Genomic DNA, 15,846 nt, shown 5'->3' with positions numbered 1-15,846 from the left:
GTATTGTTATGTTATAGTGGTAAATGCTGGTCCATTTGATTGATTCTGCTCTGGTGTGGCTTGTTGTTTAAGATCTCAGCCACACTCCCTCCAGATGAAGTTTGCTACATGTGTTTAGAGTGGACTGGAAGGAGTCATCCTTGGATTAAGATGAAACCCACGTGGAATCAGGCTGATTTTGATACATTTGGGATTTATCCAAAGCCAAAGAAGGCTCCTCTAAATTGCCCTGAAGCAAATCTGAATCCTCCCAGAGTAGCAATATGCTTGAAAGAAATTATACACCCCCAGCTTGCCATATTAGAACACCAAGGTCCAGAGAGTGAGGGAAGATGGGGTGTAGTTTTTCTTTGACTGATAGCCCTACCCTTACCAGGTAGAGCTTTCCTTTTTACTCACAATCACAGTGCTCTTGGAAAGCATGTAGAAGCAACTGCTCAGAGGTTGTCACCATGTTTTCATTGCACTGAGGCCGTATGCTCTGGGTTTCCTGAAATGGCTTGAGGAGAGTCATCACTCATGGGGAGTTGCCTAAACCACTGCTACCTGTTCAGCAGATGGCTGCTGGTGATACCAACTCCCCAAGCAGGTATGTGGAGTCCCAAAGCATGATTAATTAGTCCTAGTGCTTTTCTCTGGCTGCAAATATAGGGCGGTCAGGGCCAAAGGTGCCTTCCTGCTAAAGGTGATGCCTGCCTACAACTTATAATAAGGGACTATGCAGTAAGAGCCAGGGAACATAGCTGGAGGAACTGGTCTTGCCACAATTGTGCCCTCCTTTCCCACTGCTTAATGTAGCCCAGTGTGAGGAGGTGCACTTCTCAAGCTGGAACAAACAGTGAGTCTGAAACAAAAAGAGAGAAATTGCAGCACCTCTCTGCCTGAAAGAATACTAGGGCACAGGCACCTCAGAACAGATACTGTAGAATCAGATTTATGCCCGTTTATTGATTTCCCAATAATGATAAGCCATTGAATAATACCAAATTTTGGATTTCCTAATGCAAGATTCTGGATTAGACTTGAGTTGAATCAGATAGACTCCAGAATAGTCCAAGCTGAATGCTGCTGCTTTCTGAACTGCCAAAGTGAGGCCCACACAAAATGCTGTGGTCAGTGCACACCCCTCATGCTTTCAATAGCGGGCTTTGCACAATGGATGGTGATGGTTCCAATGTCAGTAGGGCAGTCTACCTATTCTGGGCTGCACTCTGGACTTTTAAGGGACCAAAGTTATTTGGGAGTCTAGGCGGGGCGATGAATAGCTCCTTCAGCCCAATGCCCAAAGCAGATACAGCATACCACTGCCATTGAAGTCACCTGCCGTTACTGGTGTGGGGGCAACCATACTTTATTTAATTATTTATTAAAAGCTTTTCTAACCTGTCCACTACTAGTGTCTCAGGACAGCTTACTTTACATATTACCTGTTCTGATTTGGCTTTTTAGGTGTTCATGTGGCCCCTTCAGGTTTGGATGATCTTGCAGTTCTCTCCTTTTAATCACAACTCAGTCCTCAGACAGTGACTTAAGATGGTTCCCAGGAAGCCATTGACCTGACTTCCCTTCTCTGACTTCTTCCCCAACGTGCAGACAAACACAGGCTGTTTTGTTTGGTGGGTGAGGATCAGCCACTATCACTTAAGGAAGGGATGGGGTAGCCTAGAAATGGTCTGTTAATATATTAAGTAATTAGAAATGACTGAAAGATTCAAAACTTCTCTGTCAAGAAATCTGATGTATTTTCTCAGGCAGGCTAATGTGCAATTTGGCCTATATAAGTTAGCAGCTTAGTACTAAACCATATTCCCTTCATTTTGCCGTACTGCAGACAAATATTAGGATTCCTTCACTGCATGCTATTTCGTACAGCTGTCAGATGTATTCCTCCAGCCCTGGCCAATTTATATGAAAATTGGGTTTCTCAAGACTTTCCCAAGCCATGGCAAATAGTTATTTACAAAATGTGATGGCACTGCATCACATGTAAAACCGATTTATGTTTTTTAAAATGGATTTTAAGGTCTTATAGATGGTTACTCCCAGTATGAGAAAAGCATATTGTGGGAAATTCAGAACAAACTATCTGCTTGCCTGTTAGATCCCTTTCTTGAAATATTTCATATGGCACTTCTGAGAAGACAGAATTCTCTCCTCTGTAAATAAAAGGTAGGATAAGAGCTATATCATTTAGAGGAGAATGGTTGTTAATTATTTGAATGTGGAAATAAGGGTTACATACTTATTGAATGATGCACTGGGAAATAAAGGAACCCATGTTGAAATTACTGGTTTTTATAAGTAAATGGGATAGAAGCTTGGCAATCTAAGGATAATCAGTGTGTGGAGGGAGGATGTGGCATTCTTGCCTTCTACCCGATAACTGAGTCTTGTGTACACAGGATACATATGCATGTGGGGTATATGTATAGGCTCTTAGTACATGCTGTGGTCAGATCCTATATGCATCTATTTTTACTTGAGTAGACTGTATGATGAAGATCTAATCAACACATGGAACTTGGGGCTGGTAGAGGGAAGCATTCCTCTCTCTACCTGGTTTCCGCCAGGTGTTTTAGACTATACATTGCAGGTTGGAGAAGACTTGTCAATACGTTGGTTTTCTCTGGATTTCATGCCATTTGTATAAAAACTGTTCAAAAGTTCACTGGCAAATATATTTTGTAATGGTTCAATTATTCTTCCCAGTTCAGGCTGCTGCAGAGAAATGTAGAGCAGGCAATGTCAGGTTAAGTCTTGCTGCTGAGGCAACTTCTCTCCCTAGAGAGCTTCTTCAGATGTGAATACATGCAGTCTAATGAAAATCAGCTGTCATGTCTGTAACATACATTTACCACCCATTATGAATTCTTTGTCATTCCCCGTGACCTTTTACCAGCTCTCCATACTCTGGCCATGTGGCACATATGGCATAATCCCGTCAAGCTAAGGCAGGGGACAGTGACATTCAGTGATTGGTAATCATAGGCTGTAATTAGCCAGACTGGACACGGACTTTGATAGCAGAGAGCCAGCCAGCTGCCAGTCATGAGACTGGCTGTGTGTGTAGGCCAGGGTGTTGGGAGAAAAAGATAGAATCAAATCACTCCTTCCTTTCTTATTCATTTTGGTATCACATTGACATAAGTGGTTGTTTTGTCAGTTCAGGAGAACCTGAATAGCATTCTCACATCCCTCATCTTTGAAAATACTTTGCTTCATATGAATATTTACCTACAGGGAAAGCCTAAGAAAAATTGCTACTTAAGCAAAGTAACAAATGTCCCCTGCTTTCATGATCTTCCAGAAATCCCCAAATCAGATTTAAATAAAACTTATAAAAAGATACCAAACTCCTTCAGATATGTGAATATTTTAACTGTTGTTAGTCTCCAACACCCACCACAATCATGTGTCTATGGGATGCTTTCAGGGTCTGTAGAACAGAGCCTGAAATGCTATGTAACCTTAAAACAGATTTGGCAAGACAAAAATGAATATGTTCAGGAAACGATGGAGAGTTATTTTTCCTCAGCCAGTAAGATTGGTATTCATTCATACATACACATATTTATAGGCTGCCTATAACTTCCAAGGCCTCCCTAGGCACCTTACAATACATTAAACATGTTAAAACATAATAAAACACATTAAAATCTATCAAAACACTAACAAATTAAAACATCTATAATAACAGTATAAAAAGGGGCCACAGCATTCAGGTGCTAAGCATTAAACATTTTTTCTAAAAAGGTATGGCTTCACCTGGTGCCAAAAAGAAAATAAAAATGGCTCCAGGTGAATTTCCCTAGGGAGGGAGTTCCAAAGATGGGGAGCAGCAGCAGAAAAGCCCATATGCCTGGTTGCCACCCCTCTCATCTCCCTGAGGGGTGGCTCTCGTAGAAGGGTCTCTTGAGCTGATCTGAGGGTGTGGGTAGGTATATATGGGTGTAGATGGTCCTTCCAATAGCCAGGCCCCAAGCTGTTTAGGGCTTTATATGCCAATATAAGCACCTTAAATTGAGCCCGGGCACAATCGGTAACCAGTGAAGTTCTCTCAGAACTAGTGTTATATGGGCCACTCTAGAAATACCAGTCACCAACCAAGTGGCCCAATTCTGCACCAGTTGCAATTGCCGGACTGTCTTCAAGGGCAACCCCATGTTGTGCACGTTACAATAATCTGTTCTGGAAGTTACTGGAGCATGGGTAACTATCTCCAGGTTCCCACTGCCTAGGTAGGGGAGGAGTGGGAAAATCCACCACAGCTGGAAAAAGGCAGTCCTAGACACTGAGTCTACCTGATACTCCAGGGACAGACTGGAATCCAAGAGCACCCCCAGACTGCGGACCCTTTCCTTTAGGGGGAGTGTGACCCCATCCAGGACAGGGTAATGTCATCCTAACCTATCAGAGGCCCCCCTATCAATAGTAACTCCATCTTACCAGGATTAAGCCTCAGTTTATTGACCCGCATCCAGTCCATTATTGAGCCCCTTGTGTTTATAAACAGTCTGTGAGAGTTCAGTGTGAGCAGCAGCTCCAAAGTATCTAGATAATGGGTTTCCAGGCTTTCTGGACCCATGGGCACATTTGGGATTAAGAAACTGCTGTGGGCACCACCACAAAATGCCTAATTACTTGAATAGTGCTTCATGTCTATGGATCTTAGGTTGCATCTTACTCAGCAAAAACTTTTGTTCTGTGCCTCAGTAATAAGGGACTGTCTAATTCAGATAATTGCTGGTGGTGCAGTATAGCTAATGTTTCTTTAAACACATGTTTTGGCAGTATTCAGTAATTGCTTATTTTGGGGAGGAGGTTATTACACAGATAAATTTTGTATACTTTTTAATATTAACTGCCACACACATTCTTTTAAATTATTCACCTGCTTCATGGAAATTAACAAATGGATGGGGAGATGGATTTCCTGCCACCTTTTGCCAGTTACAAGACTGATATCATGACAATGGAAGAATAAACTCTCACTTCCTATAATGCAATGGATTGAGACTTTATAGTGCTTTCAATATATGAATTGGTGTTATATAGACACCAGCTTCAAAGGGATACTTATTTGGAAAATTGATCCACTTTTTTAAAAAGAATATTTGTAATTGCTAGAAAGTTGCATGCATTTCATACAAATCCCTGTATATTAAAAATATATGTTTTTAAAATGTTGGGGACTCCTTTGACAAAGAACCGTTAATGGTGACCACTGTTCTACACCGTTCCATAGGGAAGAGTGCAAGGGGCAGACAAACAGGCAGCAGTGGCAATATTGTGTATACTGCTCTTTGCAACTCTCCTGGATCCAGCCAATCCCAAAGCTTTGCTGTAGTAATGACTCAAATTATGACTATGCAAGCACTAGTCAGTTTTCTGGTTGTGCCACCTGAACCTGGGCTGTAAGCTCTTGCAGAAACCCTCCTCATATACCCCTTTGCCACCAGGGTTTGGGTGACATAACAAGCCATGGCAACCTTCAGCTGGGGCATGCAGATTCATAATACCAGCTGGAAACTTCTGTTCCCAACATGAAAAATAATGGCAGAAAATCCATGACCTGCTTGGACCAATCCCCCACCAATTCTTATATGTCCTCCTTGTAAAGCAGCTTGTAAAAATCTAAGTTTCTAAGTAATTAAAAAACAGAGTCATGATTTGCAAAGAAAAGAATGGGGTGCCTCTTGCAATGTTGAAGAAACACTTCTTTAAACTGACATTCCCATCCACATGCTTCCCTCCCTCCTCCCCATCACCTGCCTGCAAAAGTCTGTGCTGGCTGAATGAGCTGTGGGTGGGCAAATGAAACATTTACAAACAAGCAATTATACTGTGGCTGCTATGGCAGGCAGGTAAGCGCCATGGGATTCAGCTTTAGCTTCTTCTTTGCCAGCATAAATTATGCCTTATAACATCATCCAGACAATCCTATATAGATAATTTAAATCTAATTTATGGCTTCGTTTGTATTATGCAATTGTGCATTTTCTTTGATTTCCCCTTATTTTTCTCAATTAAACACAAAGCAAAACACCTTTTGGGACCCAACTGTGCTCAGCTGGGCTTGTTGTTTGGTGACATTATTGTACGAAGAGGAATGAGCAAGAGGCAGCTGAGTCACTCAACATCTTAACAAAAAGATTCAAGGTTCTTCCCTCCCTGTAGAACAGCTGCAGGTTGTCTTCTGTTTTGAGTCAAAAGGGCTAAAAATTATGTGCAGGTTCATTTTTTGATCAGAACATACTAAAGTGTGCATATCTGGGACAGAAAGAACTTGAGAATAAAAGAAGATCAAATGTGAGATATACAAAACTGGTAGATATGTCAGTTCAGGTTCAAGACTTTCAAATACAGATTTGATTCCTTATGTATTCAGCCCTGTTAATCTTGAATTAGGGCTGTTACCTCTTGTATATAGTCTCCTTATCTTTAACAGTTATATGAGAAGCAGGTACATCATGGTCCTCCCCACACTGGGAATCGCTGTACCAATTGAATTTGGCCAGTACAAATTTTGTTTCAGTACTTTGTCCTCAATTCTTACAACATTCACAAATTCCTATCCATACAGAGATTGAAACAACTTGAAAATTTGAAAAATTGAATGCAGGAGAAAGTAAAACTCACAGATTTGCAACATCTATAGTGGTAAATGGTGATGTTCTTTGAATATTGATGTATTAATGTTAATGTATTATTTAATATAAATTATTAAAACCATTCAATTATTATATAAACAATACTTGTGCTGCAGGTTTCTAGAACTATTGAAAGTTCCAGTTTACAGTCTTTGAGACCATTTCCACATACAGCATATTACAAGAGTCAAGAAGGTCAAGGTGATCAAATTGGTAAAAGTAAATTTATTTGTTGATTAATTTGAGAAATTGCACTATTGTCAGTGAGTGGGGTGTATGCATATACCCCCTGCACACACATGCATGCGCGCGCGCACACACAAATATGTTTACTTATCAAACCATTAAAAGTTACTAAAGAACTTACCATTTAAGATGGTAAAATGAATACTATAGCATAAATTAGGTTCTCAGTATTAGTAAAAAATGTACAATTGGTAAATTCTAAGTTTTGAAACATTCCTGCAAAACTAAATAGAACTTTTGCACAGGCCTTTCATGCCTAGTTAATGATTTCATTGGTTAGGTTTCCCAGAAATTGCAAAACCTGTAATGATCATTTGAACAACAGACTGTTTTAGTCTGCAATCCTGTATCCACAGGCACTAAGCCACACTGAATAGCAGGTTTTACTTCTGAGTAGACATGCTCAGGATTGTACTGTTAAATAGCAAGAGAAAAGCTAATCATTTTTATAATTTTTCTTACTTGACTGTTCCCGCTTCTGAATGAATTGGAGACATTATTATTAAAATGTCAACATTTTTAAAACAACCAGTGCCAGAGTTAACACTATTTCCTTTTTTGCAGTATTTTCCCCTGGCAATTTAAATCCTAGCTGTTAAGAAGAGATAGTTGTAATCTTTTGGGGCTGCTGTGCACAGTGATCGCAATGACCTTCCATTTATGAAAAGGCATTCTTAGGTTCTAGAAATAGATACAGCATCTATAAATAAATTATTCAGAGCTGGGTGCTGAGATGGCGTTACACATTGCCATTGTTAGGAGAGGAATATGCAAAGCCTGACCCCAGAGTGCAGCTGTTATCTTTGTGATTGGTATTATGCATTTTCTATTGTTTGTGATTACAATATACAAGTGTAATGGAGTGGGGGGGGGGGAGGATGCCTGTGCATTGATAACATTTGGTTCTATCATTGAATGCAATGATAGTTTCCCAGCTAGAGGCTATTAGTACACAGGAATAAGACTTTTTGAGTAATGTTGTTTCCCACCCCCTCCTTCCCCACCAGAGTCCTCAATATCAGGGGATCTCAATGTATTCACCTTCTGTGTGTGCCAGCTGGACTTTACCCAGGCAACACAAACTGAATTGTGTCAACAGATGGCAAAAAATAGGGGAACATAAAGGGCAGTATTTCAGATCTGAACCTAAATTAAACAGGTGTGGAGGTAAGAAAGCCTAAACAATCAAAAGTTCAAGGTGGAAGTGGATATCTATACCAGGGTTTCTTTCTCCCCTTTTTAGCTTCTGTTAATCCTCATAAAAATAATTTGAAGGAAGGAACATACCAACTGCATCTGTATTCTGTGTTTAATGTGGAGCTGCCATGCCTCACTCACTCACACTTTATGGAAACTCCATACATCAGCAGCAGCAGCATCACTTTCATTTTGCAAACTTTCCACATTTTTAAATATTTCTAACCAGCATTTGAAAGACATCAGTGTGGACAGCAGGCAAACAGAGCTACAGAGGACATTTCATAGGCAGGGTCCAGTCGCACTGCAGCTTTTCTGGATGTCCACTTGCCTGCCTAAACAGAGTGGGTGGAAAAACCGCTAGGATATCTCATTAGCAGATCTTTACTCTCTGGCTGCTTTGGAAGTATTACTAGTCCTTCAGGTACCATGGTCCCAAATAATACAGGTTAATATTAGCAGCAGACATAATTATTCTTGCTGACTGTTAGCTATGCTAAAAATATATTTCTGAAATGTAGGCTATTTTCCAAATAAAATATATAGTTAATTGCATATGGACATGCGAACTTTTTTGGCTGTTCACCTAGATCTTAGGAAACTGGGAGGTGAAAGGTGAGTGTGGGGGGTCACATACCCAGCAGGCCAAATAATTCGTGGCTGATAGGTGGATCCATTTGTGGGGAAAATACAGACTTTGCTTGGTACATTTAACTGAGTTGTCTATTTCCTATAGTTACTGTTAGACAAAATCTGTAGTTTCATATATCTAGTAGCTGTTTTTTCTACATCATCTTGTTCAAACTGAGCTCAGAAACAAAACAAAACAGCCCCTTTATTTTTCAGCAGACATACAGAGATTCCTTTAAAGGAACTGGTAACTATGGTAACAAATCAGATGGAGCCAAGAAACCAGGAAGTAGAAGGGAATCCTGCCCCTGTTTAAAGCATCTTCAATGTTTAAAATTTAAATATTCAGAAAACAGATTTTCATCATCTTACTCTTTGGTGATGAGAAGTGTTTCCTTATCCTACTCTCACGAAAGGAAAATGATAAAACAAGCCACCCAGAAATCAGCCTTTGTACTGATTCTCTAAACACGCAATCTGGTTCAACACAGATTTACCATGAACACTGTAACACTGTTTGCCACATGCTCCATTAGGGCCCAGGAAGCCATTTTAGGGTTAAAATAATCCAGAATTACAGTTAGAACAAAAAGGTCTTATTCTACATACAAAATATCAGTTAGTTCATGCAGACATAGCTTTGGGTCACCTGAAATCAGTAAGACTGGAAAAGAGCTAGGCAGCCCCTTGATGCCTCACTCAAGATCATGGAAGGAGAGAACAAGCTCCCTGTAAGGAAGATCCCAGATGTGGAAAACAGTGGGCGTAGCTTGGCAGGATAGTTCTCACTCAATCATCTCTCTCCTAGTTGACCCTTTGCATGCAAAGCTACCTATATATTTAACAATTGTGCCTCAAACTGCAGTTACTTGTTATATTGTTCCTGATATTTAGAACAGCTTTAATATTCCCTTTGTACATCCATCAGCAACTGATCTGGGCTTACTGTCTGAAACATTGTGCATTGAGTAATTGTCCCTACAAAGAATTCCTATTTCTGTTCTGGCTCCTTTCCACAGATGAATAAGAGTAAGAGCTTTATTCTAGCTTGTTTTCTGTTATTCCAGATTGAAAGGACCAGCAGACCAAAAGGCCTAGCCTTCTATTTCTTTTCACCTCTTCTATATTATTTAAGACCTTCCTTTCATTATTCTTCTAAAGCAAAGTGGAGGAGCTTCTGTAGCACCCCCTCTGTGCTTGGTAGGTTGCTGGCTTTTCAAGTTGTGTAATCAATACAGTTAGACACTGATTTATATGGAAGTGTGGATTGGATGTGGTAAGGCCATTGTAGATGATCACCTGTGCAGGGCTGGTCTACACCCAGCAGAACTTAGTTGCTACCTTCCAGTCCACATACTAGGCATAGTTTTTAAAATTTCCCACTAAACCGGAAGATCTAGTCACACAGGACTAACTGCAGATGGAGGGGGGGCATGCATTTCAATGTGCATTTGAATGCACATCCTTATTCATATTCTGACCCAGCCAGTCAATTAAGTGTAATTGGATCATGTCACTAAAAAAACAACCTAATTGCTTTGACAGGATTGCATTCCTTCTTCCCTTGACAACCTCAATCGCAGAAAAGAAGGCTGTATTTCATGAGGGACCAGAATGTATGTGATGTCCAGACACATCATCATCATCATCATCTACTTATATCCTGCTTATTCCTAGTGCTAGAGCTCAAGGCAGCTAACAACATTAAAACATTCATAGAAATATACAAAAAATATGATTAAATCAGTAAAGTGTTAAAATTATTTTTAAATACCAAATTAAAAATACTAAAACCAGTGTAAAAGTATAGAATTGGTCCAACTCACAGGTTCAGTTCATTCCCAAATGACTTTTATCTGGCCAGGGCGACTTATTTTATATTGTTAATTTGTTTTATATTTTGAATGTATTGTATTTTAATTTTATGTTGTGAGCCGCCCCGAGGCTTCAGCAAATGGGGCGGCATAGAAATGTTTTAAATAAATTAATAATAAATAGTAGAACAAAAAAGTTTTTGCCATCCTTTGGAAACATAACAAGGAGGATGCTAACCTAGCCTCCCTGGGAAGGGAATTCTAGAGCTTTGGGGCAGCCACTGAGATGGCCCTCTCCTGCTTTTCTACCAAGTGTGCCTGTGAGTTTGGTGGGACCAAGAGAAGGGCCTCCCCAGAAGATCTCAGAGCCTAAGCATAGTCATATGGGAAAACGTCATCTTTCAGACACCCTGGACTAGAGCTGTATAGTGCTTTGAATCAGCACTTTGAATTATGCCCCGACAAAGACTGGGATCCAGTGAGGCTGTTTCAACAGAGGAGTCGTGTGCTCTCTGTAGGCAGCTCCAGTCTGCAGTCTGGCAGCAGCTCTCCAAACCAGCTGGAGTTTCCAAACACTCTTCAGAGAGAGCCCTGTGTAGTAATCCCAATGGGATGTAACTAAGGCATATGTCACTGTGTCCAAATCAGACAGCTCCAGGAATGGGCACAGCTGGCACACTAGTTTAAGCTGTGCAAATGCACTTCTGGCCACTGCGAAAACCTGGGAATCCAGGCTCAGGGTTGAGCCCAGAGAACGTCTAAGCTGCATATCCCACATGATGCATTTCAGCTTAGCACAGTTTAAGGGACAACACCTCATAACAAGGTAGAAAGTCTACTAGTATGCAGGCCTTTTGAGGCGCAAAGCAGTTCTTAAGGACTGCACTCCCATTGTCTACTGTTCAAAGCATAAAAATACACTGAAGTGCATGACAGCACAGTGAGATACCTCACTGAAGCAAGCGTTATGGTGGATACAATTTGAGGGTCTGGGCAACGTACCTTGTGTGAATACTGTGACTTATTCATGTAATCCACTGTAAGCCTGTCAGCTTCCGTGGTGACTTGTCACTCATCCTTTACCAGTGAGCTTGACCATGTGACCTCTAGGACTGAATGACTCCGATGGAATGAGGAGCCTTTCTGCAGTAGCTCCTCCCAAGATATCACATGTGTATTAGTCACCAAGAGAAATCCCAGCAACATCTGCAGGTTGTGGAGTCAGTATGGCAAATTTCATATCTTTAAATGGGTAGTAGGAAATGATGAGTCTGAAGAACAAAATACTAAATTGAAGCACATGAGAGAGACAAGACTATGAAAACCATCTATTTAGCACTATGAAGGTGAGATATTCTGCTCTGTATTTTTTTTCCACTGAACCCCATAGAATATGTACCTGTAATTATAAAGTACTAGACTATAAATTGTATACGTAATTTATGTATATATGTAAATTATAAGGATTAGATTAGAAGAGGTAAGGTGACTACATTACACTGCTGGCCCATTCCTGCCAAAAGAAGTGGCAAAGTTCTAATTTTTGCAAAAATGATGCATATGTGTAACGAGAGCTGCTCGCTCCCTTCCACACTTTACCTCCCTGTGGTCCACTGCTACAGGCCCTTTTTCCCAAGCTTGGTTCACCTGCAGTATCCAAGCTGAGCTGACAAATAAACACCTGGGGCAATGAAGCTCAGGAAAAGACAGGAAGGGAAGATGGTTCAGCTCTCCTCCCTTATGTACCTCTCCTGTGCTGCTCGTATACATTTTATATATATCTGCGAACTGTTACATTTTGTATTATGTCAGCCTTTTGAAATCTGTCCAGAAAACACCTGCATTTGGGTGGATTAAACTAGAGTAAATAAATAATCTAATTTGATGGAAAAATCAGAATCATCCTGATTTATACACGAACATATCAGGAATCAATGGGTCTCTTGTTTGTAGTCTACAAACCGCTAGAGAGAACCTTTGCTTTTCTTCAGTGCATCTTCAGTAGTCAAAATTTAAATTAATGTGCTTGCATGTACATTCAGTGGTTTTCCTAACTCTGGATGCATCTTTCTCTACTTGTCACTAGCTCATCATGATACATCAATGTTTAGGGGAAAAAATATTTCTGTTTCCAGTGTTGGCTTCTCAATGATCCTGGAAATTGTTATAGGGAAGAGAAGAACTTGAAATCTTCCAATGCATTTGGGATTAATTTTTCAGGTGGTTCTTGCCCCTGTAGGTTGTGCTAAGGAAAGAGAAGTGCCTTGGTTAGAGTTGGGGTTAGAGTTAGGGTTTCTTTGTTTGTTCCTTGAACAAATTTTCACTTTAAGAGAAAATTTAAATATGTGTGCAAATGATAGGAAAATCAAAATGTTCATAATTTTTCATCCCTGAGATTGACTACTTCCAGTTGAGGCTTTAGCTTGCAATTGCTCTGCCCTGAACACAGAATTTTACAGGGCATCCAGATAACAGCTCTCAAAGTTTGAGAAAATGTGATTTCTGGCATTCTAGAATCATGTTGAGTACAAATTTAAAAATTGATAGAGGAGTAGGCAACTTGTGGTCTTCTTAATGTTTTGGTCAAGAACTTCCATGTTCCTTCACCATTGCTTATGATGGGTTGTGGACCAAAACAACTGCAGGGCCACAAATTATCTACACACCCTGATCATCAAGATGCCAATAACTTTATTAGGACCAAAAAAAAAAAGCTGCAAATAAATTAATGTTGTAGAAATCTTTGGGCTGAATGACATCTTTAGCAAAAGCACACATGCACACACACGTGCACACACACAAAGACAGAATAAGTGGGGGGGGGCAATGTTTTGGGGAACAGTAAAAAAACAAACCCAGTATAGGCCTTTTGAAAATATAGGCAATGTAATTTCACCATTAAAAGGGAAGCTTTTCTTTCAATTGTGGGATGGGATTATGAAACATGTCACTGAGGACCAATATTACAAGTTCAAGGGGTGTAAGAGCAGCACTAACTGGTGGTCTTGTGAGGTTCTGTGGGCACCCCTTCCAAGAGAAGCTTTCTGTGTGAGTAAATAGTGCTTGCTGATGTGACTAGTGAGTGCTGCTATTCCCTCACTCCAAATGCTGCTCAGATCAACACCGCAGCACAATATAGCATTGTTCTAAAGTTGCATCAGCATAGAGGCCAGGCTGGCCTGTCAGTAGACTTTGTCCCTTACCCCCCAAAAGGTTTTCCAGAATTTCAGCAGACTTTCAATCAATGTTTTGTTCTAGAGCCTTGATACTGACTATTTCATTAGAGTACAAAACATGCTCTAATGAAGTCTTAAAATAAGCTTCTTCTAACTCCCTTCTTCTAACTGGGAATTACTCCTCTAGAAACCCCCTGTGCCAGGAACTGTAGCTGACAAACAGAATAGTAGAAGGCAATATCGGGAAGACTGACGCCTGTCCTTAGGGAGTCTCATCAGAATGGTTTTTACTATTCATAGATGTTTGTCATGCCATACAAAATTCAAAAGGCGCCTCCCCCGCACTCACACATACTTTCTTTTTTTTGCACTGGTGAAATATTCATAGGCAAATTCTGGAATAGGAATGTCAGTGTCAGCAAGAGCTTCTAATGCTTCACTGTTTGTTTGTTTTTAAGCCCCTGAACAATTGTGTTTGTGCACATTGCATTTAGGAAAGCATCAGTGTTTTAACATTTCAGAAGTATCCTGCCAAGGCAGAAAGTTTTAAATTTAGAGTTATCAGCTGTTATTTTACTTTGGTGATGTGAATCTGCGGTCATGAGTATGTTGCATGTATATGTATTTTTGCTCAGCTCTGGCAGTTTGTTGAATTGCTGCAAGGAGTGGTAATTGCCAATCCATGACAGGGAAGAATTTTATTGTTAGATATCTAAAACTTCTATATGCCTTCAATTATTTTCTGGGGGAGGGGGAACTTTGAATTCTCTCCCTCTGGGAAAATGTAGGCCCCATACAGCCCACCAGCTACTCCCCTGGGCCCCACACCCATAAGAGATTTTCCCAGCTGAAAGTCTCTCATTCATACTTGGTAAGAGGTTTCTCTGCTCTTCCCCATCCCTGCAAAGGAGGCTTTATAAAATCCTAACTGGAGAGGGGCATTTTCAAGGGGGAGGTCTCCCTGGGAGGGGAAGGCTAATATCTATGATCCCCCCCAAATCTCTCCTCCTCCATTGAAATCAAGCTTTTAGAAAGCCTCCATGGGTGCCAGGAGACAGAAGGGGAAACGGTTATGTAGAAAGGAGCATGCTTGCTTGACAGTGACTGCGGTTACTAGGCCCAGGGAGCCAGCTTAACACGCACTGCACTGATGCTTCAGGTTTCATGGGAGAAAGGCTCTTCCCCCCTCTGACCAGCCTGGAACCTCTGTGGAGCAGCAGTCAGAACAGGTACAGCAGTGGCAGCAACAGACATTTTATTCTCTGTCCTTCCAAACCTTCCACAGTCATTGTTACCCCTTAAACATATTTTACAAATTATCTACTTTTTTCCTGTATAAAGCAGAAAGACAGGATATATGGCACAGAGAAAGAGAGGGAGGGAGAATTTTGCAAAGAACAGCCCCGTATCTCATGGAGGATTTATTTATTTATTTAGAAAATTTCTATGCCGCCCCATTCGCCGAAGCCTCGGGGCGGCTCACAACAAAAATCAATTAAAATACTATACATTAACAATATAAAATAAGGTCTAATATGGTCTAATCAACAGCAAGACCAGATTCAAGGGGAATGCTGCCACTCATTCCTGTGGTGGTACTAAGCAGCAAACGAGTTAATCATCACAGTGTTAACAGTTATAATGCAGCTATCAGGCTGCTGCTATGTATAACTAAAAACAGGGTAGCAGGTAACCCGGGGAGAAAAGAAACTTGGGAATACGAGGAGTGGGGGCAAAACTTGCCAAATGCCATTGGTAGCCCTCTAACCAGCAAAGAGGAAACAATGGTGCAGATCAATGTTCCTCCAGAAGGTGGTTGTGTGGTGAATGGGCCCATTAGGACTACCTTGCTGTGTCCTGGTGTGGGGGAAATGTTAAGGTGGGGTTGTGTGACTGTCTTTCGCCAACTGTACCAATGAGTACTGGGTTTTGTGTATGGGAGCGGCGGGATTATAGCTGCACTCTATTATTGCTTATATAATGTATTATATTATTGTTTCAAGTTTTTGTTTGGTTTTGTATTACTTAGAGTTAATATTGTATTTGCTTGATTATATTATTGTATTTGTATTGAATATGTATTTCCTTGGTATATTGGAAGCTGCCTAGAGAGCCCTGTGGGCTATGGGGCAG

General features: G+C 40.7%; 1 long non-coding RNA gene across 1 annotated transcript in view; it reads left to right on the top strand.

The window, feature by feature from the left end:
- Positions 1–10,899: 10,899 nt before the first annotated feature.
- LOC123017195 overlaps positions 10,900–15,846 on the top strand; it is a 77,359-nt gene continuing 72,412 nt past the window's right edge. Inside the window, exon 1 of the long non-coding RNA XR_006413550.1 lies at positions 10,900–11,883. This is a non-coding gene — a long non-coding RNA (uncharacterized LOC123017195). The remainder of the gene's footprint in view (positions 11,884–15,846) is intronic.

Source organism: Varanus komodoensis, unplaced genomic scaffold (genome assembly GCF_004798865.1).
Source record: "Varanus komodoensis strain SLA01 unplaced genomic scaffold, ASM479886v1 scaffold9, whole genome shotgun sequence".
Classification (NCBI taxonomy): Eukaryota; Metazoa; Chordata; class Lepidosauria; order Squamata; family Varanidae; genus Varanus; species Varanus komodoensis.
This window is presented reverse-complemented; position numbering and strand designations above follow the sequence as displayed.